This window comes from Prunus avium, chromosome 7 (genome assembly GCF_965620075.1).
Source record: "Prunus avium chromosome 7, drPruAviu1.hap1.1, whole genome shotgun sequence".
NCBI classification, from domain to species: Eukaryota; Viridiplantae; Streptophyta; class Magnoliopsida; order Rosales; family Rosaceae; genus Prunus; species Prunus avium.
Window position 1 is genome coordinate 3,130,382 of NC_142290.1, and position 26,337 is coordinate 3,156,718.

General features: G+C 35.9%; 1 long non-coding RNA gene across 2 annotated transcripts; it reads right to left on the minus strand.

Annotated features, from left to right (window-relative positions):
• Positions 1-1,406: 1,406 nt before the first annotated feature.
• LOC110757293 (uncharacterized) lies at positions 1,407-3,580 on the minus strand. 2 transcript variants are annotated; one of them, XR_002526781.2, is made up of 4 exons: positions 3,261-3,580; positions 2,618-2,663; positions 2,049-2,112; positions 1,407-1,941 (listed from the first exon to the last, which is right to left on the minus strand). It is a non-coding gene; the product is annotated as an uncharacterized LOC110757293 (long non-coding RNA). The 2 variants fall into 2 exon arrangements; XR_002526780.2 differs by having other exon boundaries at positions 2,061-2,112; positions 3,261-3,579.
• Positions 3,581-26,337: the final 22,757 nt, after the last annotated feature.

The window sequence follows — 26,337 nt, forward strand, 5'->3', positions numbered from 1 at the left end:
GTCAATGGGCCTGGCCGGGCTAGCCCGGCCCAAATTTAATGGGCTTGGGCCGGGCCGGGCCGAGCTTTAAAGAGGAGAGAAAATAGCGGGCCGGGCCGGGCCAGGTTTTTTTAGAAAATTCAAAGCCCAAGCCCGACCCATGAGCCGGGCTTGAGAAAGCCTATCGGGCCGGGCCGGGCCAAAACGGGCCTACTTCAATCGAAAAAAATCATAAACTTAATCATAAGGGCATTTTAGTCCAAATTTGAGATTAAACTCACTTAATTCCAATATTTTCACATCAAACCAAATTCATAAAACACCTAATAAAGTCACACAACTTAATAAGATTTTCTACAAAAATAATAAAACCAAGTATTGTTTTTGAGGTTATTACATAATTAGACCGTAATACGTTTTAAGAAATAATTTTTAAAAATAATAAGTATAAATTTTTTTTTTTTTTTTAAAGGATGGTATGAATAAATATGCAAATGTTTGGTGATGTGTTCAAAAAGTATGATTATATTTGGTGGTACGATTATGTTTCGTAATATGATTATATTTGGTGAAATGATATGTTGTTCATCTTATTTATATATATATAATTGTTGTATTAATAATTGACACAAATTAAATTAATGTGCTAATCATCCAATTATAAAACTAGGAATGAGTAAAGAAAAGTAAATAAAATGAAACAAATTATATATGTGATTTAAGTGATATAATCATAATCCTAAGCTCTTATTTATACATAATTATATATGTATGCGGGCCTAACGGGCCGGGCTTTTGTGGGTGGGCCGGGCCGGGCTTTCTTGGGCCTAATCGGGCCGGGCCTATGGGTCGGGCCGGGCTTCAAACGCTCAAGCCCAAGCCCGGCCCGGCCCAAAGCGGGCCGGGCCATCTCAAAGCCCATAACGGGCCGGGCCAGGCTTTTTTTAGATGGGCCGAGCGGGCCCCCATCGGCCCATGAGCCCGCGGGCCAAATGATGAGGCCTACATGTACACATCAATCTGCCAGTATAGGTAAGACATAAATTTAAAGAATTAAGAGATACAACCAATGAACACATCAACCTTGTCCAACACCAATAGTCTCATGTCATGCACATATTCATTACCAAATATAAATGCCCACTTCTTTTGATTCAAATGTAGAGAAGAACTTAAGAGGAAACTCCAATTTGTGTTGTTTAGAAAGTTATTTGGAATTCTATAATGAGAGGAAACTCAAAATTCTTACCAGCGAGAAAAATTATCAACACAATTAGCAAAAAAAGCACAAGTCCAATTCCCTGAGCTTTCTTCTTCATGCAAAAGTTGGGTACCAGCAAGGACTGGAAAATTAAAAGCCAATTTAAATATTGGCACAGAGAGTATTATAACAACAATAACCTCTACATTAAAGCATTCATAGAGAATTATAACAACAATAACCTCTACATTAAAGCATTCATTTATGCAAATGCATGAATGTTTCTCAGTAGAAGAGAATGCCAAGTTACAAGAAACGACCCTATTGAGAAATCCCAAAACCAACACATAATATCATTTAATCTGCTTAGAAACAATATAACTCTCAAGCCTCAACAACACAATCGTCATTGAAACTGAACAGAGTTTTTACACTTGAGCTTGTTGGTGATTTGGAAGCAATTAGATACTGCTGAAGTGAAAAGAAAGGGATTAGTCCCACTCATCCCCTCTTCAGCATCATAGTTTGTTGCAAGTCAAAGATCAAGAAGGATTGGCGTTGTTCTATAAACCATATCTATCGTGAGCAGAATTTTGCTGCTGATGCTTTATCTGCTAGGAGCATTGATTTTGGTCCTGGGATTCATCTCTATGAGACAGTTCCTGACTTCCTGAAAGATATTTTGTATGCTGATGCCATGGGTGTGTCCAGGCATCGTTTTGTTGCTGCTTAGGTGTTGCTGTGCTGGGCTTTTAGCCCCCCTTGTTACCAAAAAAAAAAGAGAAAGGGATTATTCAATTTCTCCATCTCATATAGTAACTCTTCAAGATTTTCCTGTCTTGAGGCATATAAAATATTAAAGCATTACCCTGAGTGATACCTAGATTAGCATCTGCATGAATGTCAGCTACAACATTCGCATCATCTAAAATCTGCAAAAAAAACAAAAGTGAAAAAATTCTTGCATTATTAGAATAAAAAATCAAAAGTGGAAAACTTATTTCTGAAAGAAAATTAACAGCTCATTGAAAAAAATCCCAAAACAGCTACTTTTGCATTTTCTAAAAAGAGCAAACAAGACCAACCGTAATAAACATGAAAATGCATCTTCATCTGTGATACCCAAAGCTTCGGTTGCTTTACAACTTAATTTGAGAGTGAGGGAAATTATATGTAGCCCACACCATCTTATGTCTACGATTCTCTCTCATGACCCTATTCCTATTATAGGACAAAATGCAAAATCACTTACCAAACTTAAACAATTTCAATTCTCAGCCATATACTTGTTGGACCCAACAAATAATGAAAACTTTGAAAAAAGAAAAAAGAAAAAAAAAGAATGAGAACTAAAATTAAAAGAGGAAATGGAACCAAATCTAAAACATAATAAATTGTGAGAAATAAATAAGTTTCCTGTAATGCATTAGGGATTACCTCAAATCATTTCCATAATATTGATTTGTTGCCTTCCCAGCAAGACCTTGGAAATTAAAAAAATAAAAAACAAAACTGAAATTCGTGAAAAATATATCAACAACAATACTACCCAGCATGAAAAGAAGAATCTAACCCCCAATTCTGTCCAAAACACAGAGAATCAAGAAGAGACATGCATCAAAATGAAAAATTAGTTTTATAAATGATTTGAACAGCAGTCCCTTTTGCAAGCAATAGAACCCTGGATACATAAAAAAATTGAACACCTATAAACATCGAATTCATATCAGTGAATGAAAGCAGACCAAACATTTCAAGTGCTCTTCCAATTGGGTATAAGAGTCCTCAAACAGTAGAAATTATGCAAAGAACTGGATGTATACAAATTCATATAAGTAAAAGATAGAGCAAAGGCTAGATAAGTGTAAATGGCTTCATCTAAAACTGGATGACCGAGAAAAGAATCAAAAGCATCACCATTACCACACTCTTCAACTTCAAATCCATAAAAATTAAAAAATTAAACCTAAAGAACAAATCATATTCCCAGAAAAAGACCTAGAAATTCTTTTTTTAAAAACTTCCCCAATTTCTATATAATTCGAAAATAGATATTACAAAAAACATAATTAGGGCTTACAATGGAGGAAGAGAGACTGAGTGAGGGGTGAGCGAGCCACTGAGAGAGCACGAGCGAGCCACTGAGAGAGCACGAGCTAGCCATAGCGATAGAGAAAGAAAGGCAGAGCAAGAGTGAGAAAGAAAGAGCGAAAGAGAAGAGAGAAATCGTGAGAGTGAGAAGGAACGAGAGAAGAGAGAGAGAGAGCGATAATGAAAATGAAAGTGAGAGAGCGAGAGTGCGAATGAGAAACAGAGAGAGGGCTTTTGAAAAATTGGGGTTTCACTGGTGAAAAATCAGATCCCGCTTTTATTTTTAGCGCCCGCCCACAATCGCTTCTTTTTTCTCTTATAGCGTTTCCTCTGCTATAACTTAATGCTATCTTCATTTTTTATTTTTTTTATTTATTTATTTTTGGTCTGAGACTAGATTGTTTAAAGTGTCAGCTTTTGTTTTCTCTCTCTTTCTCTTTTTCCTAAGGGTGTTTTTTAGAGTGTGTCAAGTATACAATGATTTTAATTGACGTTTTTTATAAAATGTCAAGAAAAAGTGATATAGAGTTGACGTTCTTTATTAAATGTCAAGGAAAGTGATATATAGTTGATGTTTCTTGTAAAACGTCATGAAAACCTACTATATAGTTGATGCTTTTTAAAAAGCGTCAAAGCTTCATAGAATAGGTGATGGTTTTACAAAAAGCGTAACCATGAAGTGTCAACTAAGGCCCATTTTCTTGTAGTGATTGTCATTGTATAGCCCTTTATTGATTGTGTATTGCTACTGAATTGCCTCGTATATCCTTTTTTTTTCAAGTTTATGTTAAAATAAATTTATAGGGGGAGTATGGAGTTTGTGTATTGCCATTGTATAACCCTTTATTACTTGTGTATTGCTACTGTATTGCTACTGTATATCTTTTTTTTCTTTTCAAGTTTGTGTTTGAATAAATTTATAGGGGAGTATGAAGTTTGTGTATTGCCATTGTATCGCCTTTTTTTGCTTTTGTATTCCTATTGTATTGCTTCCATAGTAGGGAAATTGGGAAATTGGCGGTATATGGGTGTAAGAATGTGATTTCATCAAGGACGTCACGTCCTTTGTTTAGAAAACACGTTATATACATTCTGTAACAACCCGAACCTTAAATAATTTTTAATTATTAATTTATTCAAGTAAAAGACTATTTTACCCCGCAAATAATTTATTAGGTTTAAAGTTGATTTTTTGACCGGGAAGGAATTTGGGAATTTAAATTGTACCACTGCGTAGATCACGTCAAAGTGAGTTCGTAGACATGTAGTGGGCTCAAATCCGAGTTGTATTGAGTAAAATACGATTAAAATACTAAAAAGGGCAAAACCGTAATTTTGCAAGAAATCAGATTTTTTTTAAACCCCTCTTTCTCTCTCTTCCATGTGACACTCTCTCTCCTCTCTCTCTCTCTCTCTCTCTCTCTCTCTCTCTCTCTCTCTCCCCCTGACGACTCCCTCTCTCACTCTCTCTCTTCGAATTTCGGCCAATCGCCCATGGCAAGCCACAAGACCAGTGCCAAAAGGACCGGCCCTACTATGCAGTCAAACCCCAGCCTTCTCCCGCCACCAGCTACCACGTTTCTCGCCGGAAAACGTGAAAAACCACCTGGTTTTTGACAGAGATTTCGTCGGCTTCGTTCTCGGTCCTCCGGCCATCGTTTCCGACGAGTGAGGTATGCTTTCTCACCTTTTTTTTTCGAGCTCTAGCTGATGGTTGAGTAGGATTTGATTAATTTCTAGCCTAGGTGGTTCGATTTGTAACTCAAAGTTTGGCCAGATTTCGAGTTGAAATTCTGGCCACTTCCGGTTATTTTTCGGGGTAGGTTGTCCAAGAACAAAAGTGACTCCAATCGATGTCCTGAACCTGTGGTAGGAATCTTGGCCCTAGATTTTGAGGTTTTTCAGGCAGCCACTATTGCTTAGGATACTCACGCGCTACTGGCGCGTGTGGCGGCTCGTGGGTACTGTAGCAGAGAGGCATTGTGTCCCGATGTGGTCCCCTAGTTGTCACGAGCGCGCAGGTGTGCTCAGATTCCAATTCGATACCATTTGAGCCTCGAACGGGTTTCGCCTATTGTGCGATTTCTAGGTTCAATATGTTCAAACCATTGGATCGAACTCAAACTCATGTATGTTGTACCTCATATTTTTAGGATCATGTAGGATTCGACGGATCGTGAATCGGAGTCCTAGATACTCCGAAATTGGGAACCCTACGGTGAAATTAACCGTAACCGTCCGATCGTGCGATCATGATCAATCCGACCATCCGATTCGGACCAAACTTGCAGGGTATGGTTATTAAAATATGTAGAACCTATAGAAACTCTCGGATTGTCAGTTAGAGGTCGTGGACCCCACGGGTTCCCAGGTTGACCAATATGGAAATTTATCTCTTAACGATTCTCGGGTCTTTTTAGAATGTTTCAATCATTGGAAATGTATATGTGGGCATAGGAATGATCTTAAACTAGGTGCACGTGCTTTTTGAAGTCGAGAGTCAGTGTTTTCAATTAAGTGATTAGGTGGATCTATTTTATTAATTAAACATTTGTAATGGTTTAAATAGGTACTCGGGCTCCATCAGACTCGCAGGAGGGACCCTCAAAGGGTCAGGCTAGCTCGGACGCTTAGTGAGTGGACTTTTGTATTATAAATGATTTTATGCAATTGAATTTCATTATTTGATCTTGAATAAGTTTTATTGACTATGGCTTTCCTAGCATGATTTGTTGGATTTAAATATTTATATTTATATGTTGCCAAGTTCAAAATGCTAAAAGGGTTTGGAAAGTAAGAATTGAGATAATTATCGGATTGAATGGAAGCAGGATTTAAGGATAATTAAGAAATAGTTTTATAAATTCTAATATTTTTTAGAAATATATATTTATTTTAAACCACCATAGGTACCCAGGAATTATAAAAATGTTGCCTCGGTATAAAAGTTGTCTCGTAATGAATGTTGCCTCAGATAAAAATTGTTGCCTTCGGTTTAGTTAGCGTGCTTGACTTTTGCCCCACGAGTCTTAGGGATATCCGAACCGTGTGGAGCGAGAAATGCGGAACAGGTTGACCAAATGTCTCCTGAGTCCAGCGAGGATTGCAGCTCAGGTGACTTTGTGTTCCTGAGGCCTGCGAGGACGTGTCGCTTCGGTGGCACGAGGAATTGATGGAAAATAAAGGAATTGACGGAAATGTAATGGGTACACCTAGGTGGAAGGAAATTATTTCTTTTTCGATGTTTTCCTTTGGTTTGTTGAAATGTTGAATGACGGGATGTTTATATATATATATATATATATATATATATATATATATGTTAAAATGTTGAATGATGGGATGTTTATATATATATGCATGCTTTATTTTTGTACGAATATAGAATCTAGAAACAATTGAGTTTTCTAACTGTTTTTACGGAGGCACTACTACAAAAAGGGCAAAAGACGACCAGTAAACAACGTCGGTAGATCAAAAAACCGTCGTTGTTTTTTAAAAGACGACGGTAATAGAAACCCGTCGTAGAAACATACTTTAAACACCTAAAAAACGGCACACGTATAGATATTTTGAAACCACGACGCACCAAATTAAAAAAGCGTCGTCTTATTACAAAGGTATTTTCAGAGTTAAAATCTGAACCTAAAAACAACGACTGCATCTATGAAATCACCGCCGTAGAAAGTAAAGACGACGATATAAAAATAAGACGCCGTGTTAATTAATTAATAAACACGACCCAATTTTCTTAGTCAGCGACGCATAAATTCAAAGGAATCTACGACGGTTAATTACAAAAAAAATCGCCGCTTTAAATTAAGTTACCACGACTGTAAATATAAATTTATCGACTTTTTAATTATAATATACTACGACGGTATCCATAACTCTACTGTCGCATAATTGTACTAACCACGACGGTTTGTTAAATTAACGACGTACAAATTTTATGCCATTATTCGTCTATCATTACCAGAATGAACTCTGTTCCTCATCATAATCGAACCAGAATGAACAAAGGCAATGTTTTAGAAGTGGATGATGTGCCAATTACTCTCACAAGGAGTTTGAGGGCAAGAAGCTTGTCTCAGCCGCCAAGGAAGGTCTCAAGCTTGATGAGAGTGAAGACGAGGCAAAGAAGAAGGAAGAGTTGAAGGAGAAGTTTGAGGGACTCTGCAAGGTTGTGAAGGATGTTTTGGGTGACAGAGTGGAGAAGGTTGTGGTGTCTGACCGTCTGACCGTGCTGGACTGCCAACATGGAAAGAATCATGAAGGCTCAGGCCTTGAGGGATAACAGAGCGGCTGGGTACATGTCGAGCAAGAAGACCATGGAGATCAACCCAGAGAACCCCATCATGGAGGAGCTGAGAAAGAGGGCTGATGCAGACCTTGTTCTCCTTCTGTGTAGAAAGACAATTTTTTAGATGATGTGTGCGTGTTTGTGTCTTTCAGATACACAAACGCGCACACACATCAACATCCAAACTGAAAAATGAAAGCGAGATGAGACAGATAGGTGATGTGCCTCCAGAGAATTGAGAAAAAGTTGAAACCCTAATTGAAAAATGAAGACGACAGAAAGACAGAAAACCCATTATTTATAAACAAATCTTATATACCACGTCGGTTTTTAAAATATCGACGTTTATATATAACATACACGTCGTTTAAATTTAAAATAAGGTCGTATAAATTATTTAACAACGACGCTATATAAAAACGACGTTGTAATTTTTTGGAAAATTAATTTATTGTGTAATTAAAAAAATTACACATCGGTATGAGTAATTAAAACGACGTGGTATTAATTTTTAACGTCGTTATTATTGAATATAAGGTCGTTGGGTAAATTGGAAAATGACGATTCATCTTTTTTGAAGAAACATGCGTCGTGTAATTCGATTTCAAAACGTCGTTTCATTAAAACATACCGTCGTTTAAAGTAATATTATAGGGCAGTGTTAACAATAGCACCGTATAATGTATCATACTAAGGCGCATACTATTAATAGCGTCGTTGTTATGAAAAGGTTTTTTATTATTTTAAACTTTTCGCCTTCCTGACCCATACTTGCATTGGTTCCAAACCCGAGAAAAACTTTCAAGCTTTTCTCATTTTTCATTCTCCAAGAACTGTTTCAAACTTTCAAGCTTATCTCCTCTTCGTCTTCATCTATGAACTGAAACACCAAACTCCAGAAGAAAGCTTTCATAGCAAGCAAAGGGTAAGCATTTCTGGAAGGATTTTTGTTCCTGTTTTGCATGCGCATATCATTTTCATTTTTTTAAATCTTTTTACATTTTTTCTTTCCAAGTTTGATAAAATTTGCAGACAAAGACGAAAAGTTTCCAAGTTTGAACACTACTCTGGTTCTTTTACTTCAACTAAATAAGACGACGGTGGCTTGTTATTTACGTGGTTAGATTTATAGACCACGACGGTTCGTCAGTCACCCTAGCGTCGTGTGAAAGTGTTCGTCGTTGTTTTTTAAAATGATATCCTTTTTTTGTTTTTGATTTTTAAGGATATATTCATCGCATGTTTGATTTCTCTGAACAATGGTTTTTGTTTCTAAAATCTTTTTAATTATTTTTCTGCTGAAAATATTTTACGTTGTTCCTAATTTGTTTTTGTGGTATAGACGACGGTATATTAATATTTACGTCGTTTTCTTTTCAATACCACGGCGAATGTTTATTATTAACGTCGTTGTAATATTTAATACTCTGTTTTTATTATATCATAAGACGTCGGTTGTTTATTATTGACGTCGTTGTAATATTTTATCACGTCGGTGATTAATTACCGTCGTGTAAATTTATTATTACGTCGTTTGTTTTGTTCTTACGTCGTTTGAAATATTATAATACGTCGTAGTTTATAAATAATCGTCGTGGTTTTTCTTAATTTCACTGATATATTTTCACTTGCAGGTTTAATTTGTCTGTAACCATGGTTTCTCAATCCCAAAGTAAGGAGTCTGGCTTGAAAAAAAATGAATCCTCGAAGAAGGAGCTTAGAGTTGTAATTCCTCAAACCAAGGCCTCGAAGAAGATGAAGTTTGTTTCATCTTCTGAGACAGAACCAGCCAGCACGGCAACTATTTCTGAGGAGGCAAAGTCAGGTCGGGGTATGAGCACAATGCCCCGTGTTGTGCAGAGAAAAATTCAGAAAATCAAGCCTGTTGTTGAGTACAATGAAGAAGGGAAACCTTATGGTCGTGCACATAATGAGATGCAGTACTACATTGGTGTGTTGGCACGCTCCAGAGTCCCACTTGTGGACAAGAAATGGGTTCAAATATCCAAGGATATAAAAGAGCAGATTTGGGAAGCCGTTGACATGGCTTTTGTGGTTGGTAAAGGGGGCAAGCAAATGGTGCTATCTTCTGCCGCCAAGAAATGGAAAGATTTCAAGTCTACACTAACGAGGTTTCATATCCTTCCATTCATCAAGGAGCAGGATAGATTAAGGCAGCCCCCTGAAACATACAAATTCATAGAGAAAGCTCAATGGGATGCCTTTGTAGCTTCAAGGTTATCTAAAGAATTTGAGGCTGTGCATGAAGAACAATCACAGAGGAGGGAGAAACTAGAGTACAATCATCGATTGTCTCGAAAAGGATATGTTGGTTTTAAGGAGGACTTGAAGGAAATCATGCCTGGGGTAGATATTGATCGATCTACCTTATGGAAAAAAGCAAGAGAAGACAAACATGGTAACATCCCGGATCCAAAGACTGCAGAGAAAGAAAAATTAATTGTAAGCCTACTCACTCTGTTTTAAAAATTTTATTACGTCTGCTGTTATATTTTTCCGTCGTGTGAAAAGTTTTACTACGTCGAAATATTTTAAAAGGCGACGTTAAAGGTCTGAATCTGGAATCCATGCTCTGTTTTTTGTAATTATATCATAAGACGTCGGTGGATTATTATTGACGTCGTGTTAATATATTAATAACGTCGGTATTTAGTTAGCGTCGTCTTAAATATTATATTACGTCGATTGTTATGTTATTGAGTCGTGTGAAATATTATATTACGTCTATTTTTTATAAATAACCGTCGTTTGTTTCCTTATTCTGACTTTTTATTATGTCTTTTTGTTAGGATGATTTGCAAAAGCAAGTCTCTGAAGGCACAATTTCTCTGTCAGGATCCAATGATGTTTTGACATTAGCTTTGGGTCCCGAGCATCCAGGAAGAGTTAGAGGTGTAGGGGCTGGGGTTTCCCCTAAGCAATACTTCAATTTACCTAGACAACAGAAGGTTAGGTTTGCTGATCAATTGAAGGAAAGTGTAAGACTTGTCCTTCAAGAAGAGACTTTGAAAATGGAGGCTAGATCAAGGGAAGAGAGTTTAAAGATGGAGGCTAGGACGAAGCAATTGGTAGAAGCTGAGAGGGAAAATTTGCTGAGTCAGCTTTCAAAAATCATCCCCAATTTTGATCCAAGCCTACTGAAACTGAATACATTGTCCCAAATCCAAGGGCAAAGTCCCAAAAATCCAATGTCTGACAAAGCAAGCTGTTCTGGGGCACTTGATGTTAGAGCCCTACAATTTGAGGAGGATACTGCCAAGAATGGGGAACAGCAGGAGGAAATGGTAACGTCTTTGAACTTTGAATTCTCTGTTTCTCTGTTTATATTTACCGCCGTGTTAAAGTTATACCACGACGCTCTTTATTAAACCGTCGTTTGATGTTATTCAGACGTCTGTAATTATTTCATACCGTCGTCTGTTAATGTTTACCACGACGGTTTATTTACTTGTTTTAATTTTTCTACAATGTCATTTATATATTTCTTTATTTCTTATAACAGAAATCAGGGGAAGTTGAAAAGAGAGTAGAAGGAAAGATACTTGAGATAGTTGAACAAGTAAATTCTCTTAACTTTGCTTTTTTCAATTTTTTTTTTCAATAAAGGAATTACCACGACGTTTAATGAATGTTACATGTCTGCAATTATTTAATTGAATGTTTAAATTGTTGAACAAGCTTAGATACCGTCGTAGTATATGAAATACCACAACGTTTATTATTTACCGTCGTTTGATTAAATATACACGTCTGTAATTCTTAAATACCGTCGTTTGTTATTATTACCACGACGGTTTAATTTAATTTTTTTACTTTTTTTTTTTTGCCCTTTTTGTACTATGTCTTATATATATTTCTTTATTTCTTATAACAGAAATCTGGGGATCGTGAAAAGATTGAAGAAAAGAAAGATGAAAAGGTAAATTCTCTTAACTTTGCCTTTTTCATTTCTTTTTCAATTTTCAGACGTCTATATTTTCTTTCAACCGTCGTTTGTTTTAAATTTCCACGCCATTTTTTATTTAGTTGAATGTTTAAATTATTGTACAATCTTTCTTATATATATATATATATATATATATATATATATATATATATATATATATATATATATATATATATCTTTATTTATTAAAACAGCAATCCAGTGTTGGAGAAAAGAAAATTGAAAAGGTAAATTCATTAATTATGAATTTTGCATTTGAATTAGACGTCGGTTTTATTTAAACGACGTAATAAAGTATTCATTACGACGGTATTTTTTTACCGTCGTGTAACTCATTTTAAGACGACGTTTTGTTATTTAAACCGTCGTTGTTATTTATTTACCACGTCACTTTATGTTGCTTTATTTGTTCAAAAAGAGTACTGAAGTACCAGATTATTCAAAGCTGGAGTTGCCATCTTCTTTACAATCCCTTTGTAGTTATGTTGAATCGACACTAAAGCCTCAGGAGAAGGCTATGAGCTTTATGATTGAGAAGGAGGTGTTTGGCATAGATCGTCACACCTTCGTCTTGCATGAAGATATTACCCAATTTGCTGGCATGGAAGAAATTGGGGCTACTGTCGTTGCAGTATATATTAGGTTTGTCCTTATCAAATATTCATTTGACACTCTCCTTTATGTTTTAAAAAAAAAACACTCATGGTTTCAATTCATATATTTAGGTGCCTGTTTGATCATCTGAAAGCTGCAAATATGGTGAATATGGTTGGCTTTATAGACCCTGCTCTAGTTAGTGCCGACACTGGTTCATTAACTGAAAGATCACGTCTCGTAGCCAATCGTCTTCAAAAAACAGATGGTGAACAGATTTTCCTAATGCCTTACAATCCAGGGTTAGTCTCCAAACAAAAAACAGGATTTTGTTTGTATGATGCTCTGCATATAACACTATTTAACCTTTATATTTATTTTGTGCAGCCGTCATTGGGTCTTGATCATTGTAAGAGCAAAGAAGGAAACCGTCTATTTTCTGGATCCACTGCCTGGAAATCGGGTTGTGGATGAGGACGGGAAAAACATTGTGAACTCTGCTCTAAAAATGTATAATACACACATAGGCAGAGTAGGCCGTAAAACACCTCTCTGGAAAACTCTGCCCGGCACTCCAAAGCAACCAAGCAGTGTAGAATGCGGGTATTATGTCATGCGCTTTATGAGAGACATCATAAAGGATACTTCCCTGGAATTTGAGAAGATGGTAAGAAGAAAATTTTCAGATTTATTTTTATGTGGGTTTTTATATTATCAACGACGGTAAATTAAAAATACCGTCGTTGAATATATATACTACGTCGGTGAATGAATAATAGCGTCGTCTGTGAGATTAATCTTTGTTTATGGACTGCAGTTTGCCAAAGGAAAGGATCAAGCGCCATACCCCCAAGCTGCCATTGAAGAAGTTAGGAAAGAATGGGCAGAGTTTGTGTGTGTTCATATGGAGTAGAGGAATTTTAGCATACTTAAACATTTTTATAAAATGTACAAATTTTGTTAGAATTAGACAAGTTTTTGTACAAAATTGGTTAGAATTCGCAAGTTTTTGTTGAAATCAACGTCCCTGTAAATTTGTTGAGGTTTTCATGTTGTGAAAAACCGTAGTTTGTTCAAAAAGACGTTGTAGACACATAACAACGTCACAGTTTTTAAAAAAGCGACGTAAAAGGTTGTTCAAACGACGCTCTTGGTTCTATAGACGACGTTGTTTTTTTGATATTAGACGGCAAGAAGTTAAGAGTTGTGGTCGTGGAAAATGTTTTGTACGTCGTTTTATGTGCAAAAATGGTCATGGTTTAGAATTTAAACGACGTTTTGTTTTAAAATTAAGTCGTTTATAATAATTCAAAACGTCGTTAATTTATTAACGCCGACGTGGTTTGTGGGTTTTATTCATAATATTTTATTCCATTTCATTCAAATATTCATAATAAATTTAAAATAAATCCAAAAAATGCAACGTCAATTCCTATGAAGTCATTGAGATATTTTCTTCCCCCTTAAGCTTTAAAAAATTAAGTTTGAGTTATACAAATTTAAAATTACCACCAAAAAGAAAAATGTTTTCATGAGTCACAACATCACTTATACTTTAATGGTTTAGGGTTTAGGGTTTAGGGGGATGAAGGTTTATTTTTGGGGTTTAGGGTTTATGGTTAATATATATTAGGCCCTAAAACCATAAATCCTTTTCTATAATTATTTAAAAATATATATATAATTTATGGTTTATATTTTATGGTTTAGGGTTTAGGGTTTAGATGTCATATTTAACGACGGTTTTATTGTTTTCCGTCGATGATTTACGAAGAGCGCATTTCTAAACCTTGGTTTCTTTAAAATGACGTTGTACACACATAACAACGTCATAGTTTTTACCAAGCGACGTAAAAGGGTTTACAAACCGTCGTATTATAAATTTATAACGACGGTAAATAATTCATAACTGACGTAGTTATCACAACTGCCGAACGACTGTGTATTTTAATAAACCGACGTGGTTACTTTGGGGTTCTGAAAACGACGTCGTTCTCTTTTTAATACTCGCCAAATGACTTTTGGATTTCCGATGTAGTTATGACGACGCTTGTTTATCTAAACGGACGTTGATTATTAAAATATGACGTCGCTATGTATATTAGAACCGACGTTGTACTTCGATAATTTGTTTAAATATGATTTTTTTCACGCGTTTTTTACCTCTCAGTTTTCAATTAGGGTTGCAGAATGATTCCTCACAAGAAATTGTCTTTCTGAAAGCAAATGGGTTTGCAGAATGATTCCTCACAAGACCAAGCATGGGTTTGCTACATCCTCCTGTGTAGCAAGGGTGGAACCAGCTTTAGAACCTGCATGGGTGTTCCTGGTGCTCGCAGAGACGGACTCAGGTGGTGGCTGTAGCTGGGAGTGGGCTTGAGGTTCAAAATGAGTAGGTGGTGTCTATTCATTCTGAACCTCAAGCCCTCTCCCAGCTTCACCCTAAAGGCACAACCCACAACAGGTTCTAAGGCTGGTTCCACCTTGCTACACAGGAGTTTTGAAGTTGATCACTGTGGAAAAGGGGACTACAATGTAACCAGGAATCGAGGAGTGAGGGTTCACACTTTGTTGATTTTGATTTTGATTTTGATTTTGATTTTCAGGAATCGAGGCTGTGCAGGAGCTTGAGAACAAGAGGAAGGAGAGGGCCCAGCTTGCATATGAGAGGAAGAAACAGTTGAACATATATTTTTCAGATGTATTTGCCAAATTTGTGTACATATATTGTGTAAATATTGATCAATATTTAACACGAAGAGATTTGCCTTTTAAGATGAAAATGTTGTTGAGGATTGAGAATTAAATTTTGTTTTGTGTTAAGAAAGATATTACCAAAATAAAAGAAAAATTAATTAATTTTAAAAATCTATAAAAATAAGACGGCGGTTTACAGAGAAGGCAGACGTATAAATTGAAAAAATACGACGGTAATTTGAACTTAGGACGTGGTAAATAAACACGACAGTAGTGTTGTAGGTACCGTCATAGTATGCTCCAAAATAATAAGTCGATAAATTAATCTCTCGCGTCATGGTATATTATTTAACACGTCGTTTTTTGTAATATACCGACGTGTATTAATTACATTATACACGTTTAGGTTGTGGAAAATGGTTTGTACGTCGTTTTCTGTGTAAAAATGGCCATGGTTTTAACTTTAAACGACGTTTGTTTAAAAATTACGTCGTTTATTATAATTTAAAACGTCGTTAATTTATTAACGCCGACGTGGTTTGTGGGTTTTATTAATAATATTTTATTCTATTTTATTCTATTTAATTTGAAATATTCATAATAAATTGAAAATAAATCCAAAAAATGCAACGTCAACTCCTATGAAGTTAGGGGTGGAAGCATTTTTGCAATTTTCTGTAGAAAATCTTCTAACTACAACGCATATCCGTTGTCCATGTGTTAAATGTGCGAATTTGAAATTGTTTGGGGTTGGAATTATAAGGGATCACTTATACTTTAATGGAGTTGACCAAAGCTATAAGAATTGGACATTTCATGGAGAACCTTGGGAACCAATTGCAACTAGTAATGCTAGTAGAAATGTTGAAGAAGATGATGACCATAGTAGGTACAGTTTTGTGTCTGAAGAAATAGAGATGGATGATAATGTTTTTGGTGATTTTGGATCCGATCCTTATGAGTTTGCTAATGTGATTGGGGATGGAGATCAACCATTGTACCCTGGTTGTAGAAAGTACACCAAGTTATCGGCATCAGTGAAGTTGTATAATTTATAGGCAAAACATGGGATGAGTGATGTATGTTTTACAGAATTATTGATACTTCAGGGCGAGTTGCTTCCAGAAGGAAATACAATACCGGCCTCTTTGTATGAGGCAAAAAAGACTTTGTGTGCATTGGGGCTGAGTTATGAGAAAATCCACGCATGCCCCAATGATTGCATCTTGTATAGGAAGGAGTATGAAGATTCAACTAATTGTCCTACTTGTGGTATCTCAAGGTGGAAGGAAACCAAAGATGGATTCTTGAAAGAGGGTGTGGCAGCGAAGGTGTTGTGGTATTTTCCTCCAATTCCAAGGTTTAAAAGGATGTTTCAATCACATGAGACAGCTAAGAATTTGACTTGGCATGCTGCTAGAAAATCAATTGACGGTCAGATGTCTCATCCGGCGGATTCCCCGTCTTGGAAACTTGTTGATGATAAATGGCCCGAGTTTGGTAATGAGCCGAGAAACTTGAGATTGGCTCTTTCATCTGATGGATTCAATCCCCATAGTTCTCTAAGTAGCAGATATAGTTGCTGGCCAGTTATCTTAGTTACATATAATCTCCCACCATGGCTGTGCATGAAACGAAAGTTCATGATGTTGACTTTATTGATTTCCGGTCCTAAACAACCCGGAAATGATATAGACGTCTACTTGGAGCCTTTGATTGATGATTTAAAATCTTTGTGGGATGGGATTAGAGGAGTGTATGATGCACACATAGGAGAATATTTTACACTCAGAGCTGCATTACTGTGGACCATTAATGATTTTCCCGCCTATGGAAACTTATCTGGTTGTGTTGTTAAAGGATATAAAGCTTGTCCAATATGCGGCGATGATACACCTAGTCATAGGTTGAAAAATGGCCACAAAATTTGTTACATTGGGCATAGAAAATGGTTACCAATTAATCATCCATATAGAAGGCAACGTGCAGCTTTTAATGGGAAACCTGAATATGGCACGCCTTTGGAGCCATTAAGGGGAGAAGAAGTGCTGCATATGGTTGAAGATATTAATTACATATGGGGATCGAAAAAAGGGGGAGGTGGAGGTGAAAATGATGGTGACAGAGTTTGTTGGAAGAAGAAGTCAAAATTCTTTGATCTTGAGTATTGGAAATACCTTCCAATGAGGCGTGTCCTCGATGTTTTGCACATTGAGAAGAATGTTTGTGATAGTATCATTGGTACATTGCTGGAGATCCCTGGAAAAAATAAAGATGGGATTGCTGCTCGGTTAGATTTATTGAACATGGGGGTCAAAACTGATTTGCAACCCGAGTATGGAGAAAGAAGTACTCGTTTGCCTCCAGGGCCTTGGAATTTGTCAAGAGCAGAGAAGAGAGCGGTTTGCAATTCTTTCTATGGTATGAAGGTCCCTGAAGGTTATTCTTCAAATATAAAAAATCTTGTATCTTTACAAGATTCAAGACTTCTTGGCCTTAAATCACATGATTGTCATACCTTAATGCAACAATTGCTCCCTGTGGCAATTTGTTCTGTTTTGGAGAAGCCTGCAAGGTATGCAATAACTCGTTTGTGCTTCTTCTTCAATGCTATATGTGCAAAGATGGTTGATGTTTCCAAGCTAGATAAGTTGGAAGAAGATGTAGTAGTTACTTTGTGTTTGCTTGAAAAATACTTTCCACCTTCATTCTTCGATATCATGGTTCATCTAGTAGTACATCTTGTCAGAGAAGTTCGTCTATGTGGGCCAGTTTATTTTGGATGGATGTATCCGTTCGAAAGATATATGAAAGTTCTAAAGGGGTATGTTCAGAACCGTACTCATCCCGAAGGTTGCATTGCGGAGCGTTATATAGCTGAAGAAGCTGTAGAATATTGCACTGAACATTTATCTGATATTAGTACAATTGGAGTGCCATCAAGTCAGAAGATAGGAATTTCAAAGCCATTATCAGGTTGCACAGTGAGCTTAGTTGATCGGGACCTGTTGAACCAAGCACATCTATATGTCTTGGAGAATACGGAGGAAGTTCTACCTTATATCGAGTATGAGTTTTATTCCTTAAGTTTCCATTTTAAATTATTCCTTATGTTTATCTTATATGTTTGGGACCGTAATGCTTGAATTTTTCGTGTCATGTAGGGAACATATGATCCACATCAAGGCCGCTTATCCAAAATTTAGAAAGAGAACAAAGTGGCTGCAAGATAAGCACAATAGCACTTTCATTCAATGGTTGCACTTCAAGGTATATGTTATTCAATAACATATTGGACTTTTAATTTTCTTCTTTTTATGTTAGATTGAATTAAGATATGATTAATTTGCAGGTTCAAAGTGAACTTGATGAGGGAGGCAATCATGGGGTATCAGAAAATTTAAGGTGGCTAGCAGCTGGTCCAAACATGGCAGTGCCATTATATAGGAGCTATCTTATTAAAGGTGTTAAATTTAACATCAAGGCACAAGATGATGTGCGGACAGTTCAAAATAGTGGAGTTTATTTACTTGCACATACCATGCAAGTTGCTAGTGCCAAGGATAAAAACCCAATTCTCTCAAATATGGGTTTTTATGGTGTCATTCAAGAAATTTGGGACCTTGACTACCAAAAGTTTACAATCCCAATCTTTAGGTGCGATTGGATAGATAGTACTTCCGGCCTTGTAGTCGACGAACTTGGATTTACCCTTGTAGATTTGAGTAAAATTGGACATAGGAATGACCAATTTGTTTTGGCTTCTCATGTCAAACAAGTATTTTTTGATGTCTTAGAGAATATAATGATGATGTTATTGGTGATGATGTCTTAGGTGATGTGAGAATTGAGTGTGAGCCATTTACTAGAGGGATGCCAAATGTTGACACATTTGATGAACTAGTGGGTGAGTTTGGGAGTCAAAATATTCGAGATGGGTGTGAAGATATATGGATTGAATGATGCTCTTGTAATTTATGAAATTATTTATGCCCTAAACAGCACTACTGTATGACATTAATTTTGCAATAAATTGTAATGTGTTTTCTTCACTTTCATTATGCAGGTTTTGGACACAAAACAATCAGTACATAAAATACTGGTTCAGTATTATAAAACGACGGTCCTTATAAAACTGTGAAAAACAGACGTCTGTTGCCATAAAATTGTCAATCAAAAACGACGTTTTGGAGCATTCAACGACGGCATTGAATTTACCGACGTCTAAAAGCGAACTAAAAGTGAAAAAAGACGACGTTATTGTGAAACAGTTATTAACGATATCACGTCGGAGAAGGATAAAGAGCCGACATGTAATTACAAATAACACAACTTCAGTACAATAATACCGACGTCTAAAAGGACAGATATCGAACCTGAACGTTACAAAAGACGACGTCTTGGATGGATTAGACGACTATTATTTTACTAAAGACGACGTATAAATAGAGAAACACGGCTGTCTTTTACATGATCACGACGTTGTATATCACATACTACGTCGTTTATAGAAAAAAATATGTCGTAAGTCATGAGCCTAACATATTTTCCACGTCGGTTATGTAAATATATAAGACGTAGTAAATATTAATAACGTCGTATTTTATTTATTTAAAGACGTAGTATATACATACACACGACTGTGTTTGTATAAAATAGGTCGTCTATTCTTCTAAATGAAAATTTTTTGGTTCATTTTTCAGTATACAGACGTCGGTTGTTTTTGTAAATGACGTTGTTTATTACAACAACGACGGTGATTTACCTTAACCGCTATTTCCACGTCAATATTAATGGAAAAACTGAAGTAACAATACTATTTCACGACAGTTATATAAATATATTCGACGTCGTATGATTTAATAACGTCATATTTTATTTATTTAAAGACGTAGTGTTTTCTTTTACACGACGAATGTTGTATAAATTAAGTCGTCTATTCTTCTCCATGACAATTTTTTGGTTCATTTTTCAGTGTACAGACGTCGGTTGTTTTTGTAAATGACGTTATTTGTTACAACAACGACGGTGATTTACCCTAACCGCTATTTCCACGTCAATATTAATGGAAAAAACGAAGTGGCATTACTATTGCACGACGGTTATATAAATACATTGGATGTCGTATGATTTAATAACGTCATATTTTATTTAGTTAAAGACGTATTGTATTCTTTTACACGACGGAGGTTGTATAAAATAGGTCGTCTATTCTTCTCCAAGACAATTTTTTGGTTCATTTTTCAGTATACAGACGTCGGTTGTTTTTTTGTTAATGACGTTGTTTGTTATAACAACGACGGTGATTTCGCGTCGTGGTTTTACTTTGCAAAAGACGTCGATCGATTTTACGACGGTTTGAAAACCAAATTCACGACGGTGAATTCCCGTCGTCTTTTGCCTTTTTTGTAGTAGTGAGGGGTTAGTATGTTCATGTACTATTTCCTAAAACTTTATTTTTGTCTACTCACATTTTTCAATGTTTTGCACCCCCGGGCATTAGATGTGCATTAGAGAGTCACCACAGGGCAGATATCCCGCTTCATCCATCCTTTCCACTACATAGGATTTCTTTGTAATTATACTGTTTTATTGTAAATTCTAAACTAGTTGCTCTGATATTGCCCTAGGTTTCTATTTGGCCTGAGGCTATTTAGTTTGGTTGAACTGTTTGGATGTAAATTGAATGCATGCTGGGAGTTGGGATATGTATATATATGCTTGTTTAATAGGTGAAAATTTTGGGAAATGATCAAATTACAAGAGAGACTCTGCCGAATTTTTGGCAGAAGTCGAACTTGTAATAAACTTTGCATTTTAGCTAGAAGGGCAATTTAGTCATTTGTGCCCAGCATCTGCCAGGTGTCGGACACACACAGGGTTTGGCTCGGATTCCAAAGTGGAATTTGGGTCGGGTCTTGTCACATTCAGTGTATATTGCATGTATATTGTATGTATATTGTCTGTTTATTGTTTGTATATTGCTTGTTCATTGTCTGTGTATAGCCATTTATTTTCTTTTATTACCATTGTATTGTATGTTTATTGCCGAATTATAGCTTCTATCATTTTTTGAGGAAAAATTAATATAAACTCTTAATTTTGACAGTACAAGGGTGTAAGGATGTGATTCCATCAAGGCCTCATATATGTGCTTGTATTGCCTTTGTATTGCCCCTGTATATGGCTTATATTGTGTAGGTATTGCCCCCATAGATGGCTTATATTGTGTAGGTATTGCCCCCATAGATGGCTTGTATTGCCTACTTATTGTGCAAAAACAAGGACTCTCAAACCAATTAATGTAAAAAATATGTAGAAAAAATCATGCAATACCACAACACTACAATGTCAATACCATGACAATACAAGAGCAATAGGCCAACAATACAATGACAATACAAAACTCCACATTCCCACTATAATTTCATTTGAACAAATAAAAAAAAGGTGATACATGGGCAATAAATGGGCTATCAATGGCCAAAAAAAAAAAACAAGGCAAATAAAAAAAAGGTTATACGAAGGCAATTAGGAGCAATACCGTGGCAATAAGAACACAATAGGAGGCTATATAGTGGCAATACTAACACAATATGAGGCTATACAGTAGCAATACAAAAACTCTAAAAGTCCATCTTATGCAAGCAACGCAGAGCAAAACACAACGTATATAATATTTTCTCTTCAATGTATAATATAAGTAAAAGGTTTTTTTTCCATTGCACAAACTTGCGAATATATAAAAAGAACAAATTCAAGACTGAAAATTTCAACTAAATTGAACTCAATTTCATTGAATGAGGACTAAATTACATGAGTGAAATATATAGTTCCTCATAATTACAGTACATTTCTTGTAACCATGGTATAAAAAATCGATAATTTTGCCGATATTTCGGCGAAATTATCGTTTTTTTGGGGCTGCGAAATTTTAGCACAATACCAGGTATATATCGTCATTTTATCGATATTTTCGTTCAATTCGGAGCTTTAAATGGTCATAATATCGCGATATATCGCGACTTGAACTTTCAAAAATTAAACAATTTAAACTCAGCGCACAGTGGGGTTCGAACCTCTCCCAACTCCGAATTTTTGCAGCCACTTAACCACCACACTGCTCATGATTTTGTGATTATAAACTATGGAATCTAGTATATATAATATCGCGACTTGAACTTAAAAAAATTAAACAATTTAAACTCAGCTCACAGTGGGGTTCGAACCTCTCCCAGCTCTGAATTTTTGCAGCCACTTAACCATCACGCTGCTCATGAATTTGTGATTATAAACTATGGAATCTAGTATATATAATACTTGGGTGGCATGTTAACAATTACATGCAAAACTATTTTGGGGATTTATCATTTGATAACTACTCTTCACAATACACTTACTCTACACATAGAGATGATGAAGATAGTGAAAAATTTGAATCTCATAGGAACTCTATGTGGTACTAAGTCACTTATGTATCTTATCATGCAATGTATAAAATGTAAAATATTGTAGTAAATCATTATATATAAATGATTGTGGTGTGTTTAATCTTTTTTCATTAATTACTACATATTTTCTACACTCACGGTGTTTGTCAGCTCGCTATATAATCAACTTAAATTAGTTAAATCCATCATGCAATGCATTTCCTTCCAATTTTTTGTGATAAACTAATAGATAATTGACTAAATAAGCATCCTCCAAAGTTTCAATAAAAATTTCCAAGTTTTTCTTACAATTTCCGTGGTTTTTATTCAATTTTTATTGATATCGATAATATCCCGATATTTCCATCGAAATTTCCGTGTTTTTGGACTACCGATATTTCCGATATCACCGATATTTTAGACCATGCCTGTAACTCAATGGAATGTTGTCCCACGCCAAATTGATGATGGTTCTCAATCACAACAATCTTCCAAAAGCCAAAAATCTAGGTCCAACTGTCATGAAAAAAAATGAACCCTGACAGTGAACCCTGCAAAAGAGATAGCAAAACAAAAAAATTCCAGGTGCCTGCAAGTGAACCCTGCAAAAGAGGTAACTGATATGGTTTATGGCATTTGCCTGCAACCACCTGCAGCAATGAAACATAATTTTAGAAAGAGAAACAAGGATGGTTATAAGAATTGGAGAGAAATTCTAAAGTGGAATGAACACAACAGTCTTGTAATTGGTGAACCCATTATCCAATTCCTCTACAAGCACAATATAACTTTGCAAAAAGTGTTCTACATTGTACATAAGTGTAATTAAAGTAAGTGGTGGACATCAAACACAATCTAGCGTTTTCTTCTTCTTAAGCTCACCATGACACCAAAATATCGCATCAAATTCATAGGCAGTAAAATTGGAAAATTGGAAAAATACCTTGCTGGGAAATTGGCAAAAGTGGAATTTAGGTAAAATTTTGAAATAATTGAAAATTTAAAACATTAAACCTATGAAAATAGGGAAATTCCAAATGAACAACATCAAAGCAATATCCAAGAGATATATCAGCAATAGAGTGACAATAGACATCTGATATGCAATACATAAGTAGTGTAAGGATTACTATTCACAAATGAGTCTCGTGACAGACAAAAAAAAAAAAATCCTTCTACCTCCCATAATTTGTCCATCCCATTTCTATGTCTCATACTTTCTCTATGTTCTCTCAATTATCAGAGCATCATTAACATGTTTAGGGTAGAACTTGGATTTTAAGCTAGAATAGCGCACGCACACGCACACAAAACATCATAACATTAAGAAGACCAATTACATAACAAAAACACAGATTGTTCATATGTTTAAGATATAAAAGCTAAAAGTCCCAAATACTTTGAAACATACCTACTGTAGCTCTGATAAATCACAAGATCATTAAGAGTACTCAAAGCTACACCTCAGAGAGCGTTGAACACTACAATCTCTCAAGAAGCAACCATGGGAAACTGAAAATGAGAAACCCAAAGTAATGAGAAAATGCCTTTTCCTGCTTCCAAAACTATAAATATGCTAACAAATAATATTGAATTTGGTATAACAGAGCAAAAAACAAAACACACATCTTTACACAAAAATCCATGTTATCGTTGGTTTTGTGATGGAATATGGGGTGCTGGAAATATGAGTTGCTTCAGCAGAGCTCTTTTGTATTCAGATTCACTTGGCCCCATTTGGTTCATGGGAAATGAGATTTAGGGATGAGAAATCAATTGCTTTCTCATGTTTGGTAAGTTCAAGAATGGGAAATTGTTGTCTAGCCCATGGGAAAGTAAGGGGAAAGTGAAGCCATCCTCCTACTTGGGTTTTGTTTTCCCTCATCATGGGAAAGTTTGGGAAAATGAGCCAATATTAAATAAATATTTTTCATGACCATTTTGTCCCCATGAACAATTTAGAATTACAATATATCATTAAATGCATTATTTTTTATTTAATTTAATATGGGTATAATTGAAAATTTATACAAACTTTGTTTTCCATTCATACTCAAAACAAATATGGGAAAGAAAATAAAGTGATATCTCTTGGTTACTTTCCCGGTGTTACCAAACGTGAGAAAGAAATCTTCAATTTCCCGTCCCTTGGAAAATAACATGGGAAATGATTTCCCCTCAAACTCATTCCATGAACCAAACAGTGTTTGCTGTCTAGAAAGACGACGGTAATAGAAAACCGTCGTGGATAAGTAACTTAAACACCTAAAAAATTGAGATTCGCTTGGGTATTTCTAAAACACGACGCACCCAACTTAAAAAGCATCATCTTATTAAATAGGTTTTCTTCAGACTTAAACTCTCACCTTAAAAACAATGACAGCAGGTATGAAGCCACCGACATTAGGGATGACAACGGGTCGGGGAGGTGCTGAGTATGACAATACCATCCCCATCCCCGCTTTTCGTCCCCGCCTCTGTCCTCAAACCCATCCCCGTTTAATAGGTTCGGGGAATCCTCGTCCCCATCCCCGTCGGGGGACTATCCCCCATACCCACCCCGAATCCCTTTTTTTTGCATAAAAAAATATTTATCATACATTTTAACATTAAATTTCATATTAAATTATCATTCAACACATCCAAATTAACTATAAAGTTCAACTCACTATTCAAAATCACATCAATATGAAATTCCAGAGAAGATTAGGAAGAATTAGGAGAGGAAGGTTAACTTAAGGTTAAACATAAATATTACAATTATACATACATATATATATATATATATATATATATATTTATTTAAATATAAACATATATATTTTCGGGTCGGGTTCGGGGATGGGGATGCCAATACCATCCCCTCCCTGTACCCAATACCCATTTGGTCTCGAAATCGTTAGGGTTGGGGATCTGACGGGGACCTGCCCCCGCATGGATTTTTGCCATCCATAACCGACGTAGAAAGTAAAGACAAAGATTTACCAAAATAGCCGCCGTGTTAACTCCTAGATAAATATGACCAATTGTTCTTAATCAGCGTAGTATAATTTTAATGGAATCCACGTCGGTATATTACTAATTAGCGCCGCATTAAAGCCATGTACCACGATGGTAAAAATAAATTTATCGGCGTATTACGCCCCAATGTACTACGACGATATCTATAACACTACTGTCGTATAGAGTAGTAGTGAACCACGACACTAGAAGAGTAGATAACAACGTCTAAATCATTTTACCACGTTGGTTTGTTCAATGAGCATCGTATAATATTATTTTACCACGTCATTAACTGAAAAGTACCGTCGTATTTATTCAATTTATACAACTGCTCTTATCTGTAAACCATCGTCTTAATTTTTATTGCTTTTTAAGATTTTGTTTTTGGATTTTGGTAGCCTACGATGGTAGATCAACAAAATGACAAGAATTGAGAAAAACCTCAATGGTTTATATAGAAAACTGTCGTCACAGAGAAATTAAAATGAGATCCCAAGAGATATGAAATCTTACCAGTGGGAGCTATGTTCCTCATCATAATCGAACCACCAATATGAGAAAGACAATATTTTAGACATTGATGACGTATGTGTCTTTGAGATACACAAAGCCACATACACATCAAATCCAAACTATTTGCCTATAAACTAAACCCGGACCTTTAGAGAGGTGAGAGAGAGCCAAGGAATGAACTGACGACAACAAGCTTTGAGAAAGACAATTTTTTGAGAAAGACAATTTTTTGAAAGTTAACGATGTGTGTGTTTTGGTATCTTTGAGATACACCAAAACACATACATCGTTAACATCCAAATTATTGCCTCCAGAGAGGTGAGAGGGAGCCAAGGCCTGAAGTGAGGACGGCAGGCAAGGGTCTGAACTGAAAATTTGGCCACCAAGGGCCAGAAGAATGCGACTTTATGTCAAGTTAGAACCCTAAGTGAAAACTGAAAGTGAAAGAACGCGTGAAAAGCCCCAATTTAAACCAATAATCTTTACTAACCATGACGGTCCCTTTATAAATTGTATCGTCTAATATTAAAAAAATCCGCGGCACTTATTTTTTTATTAA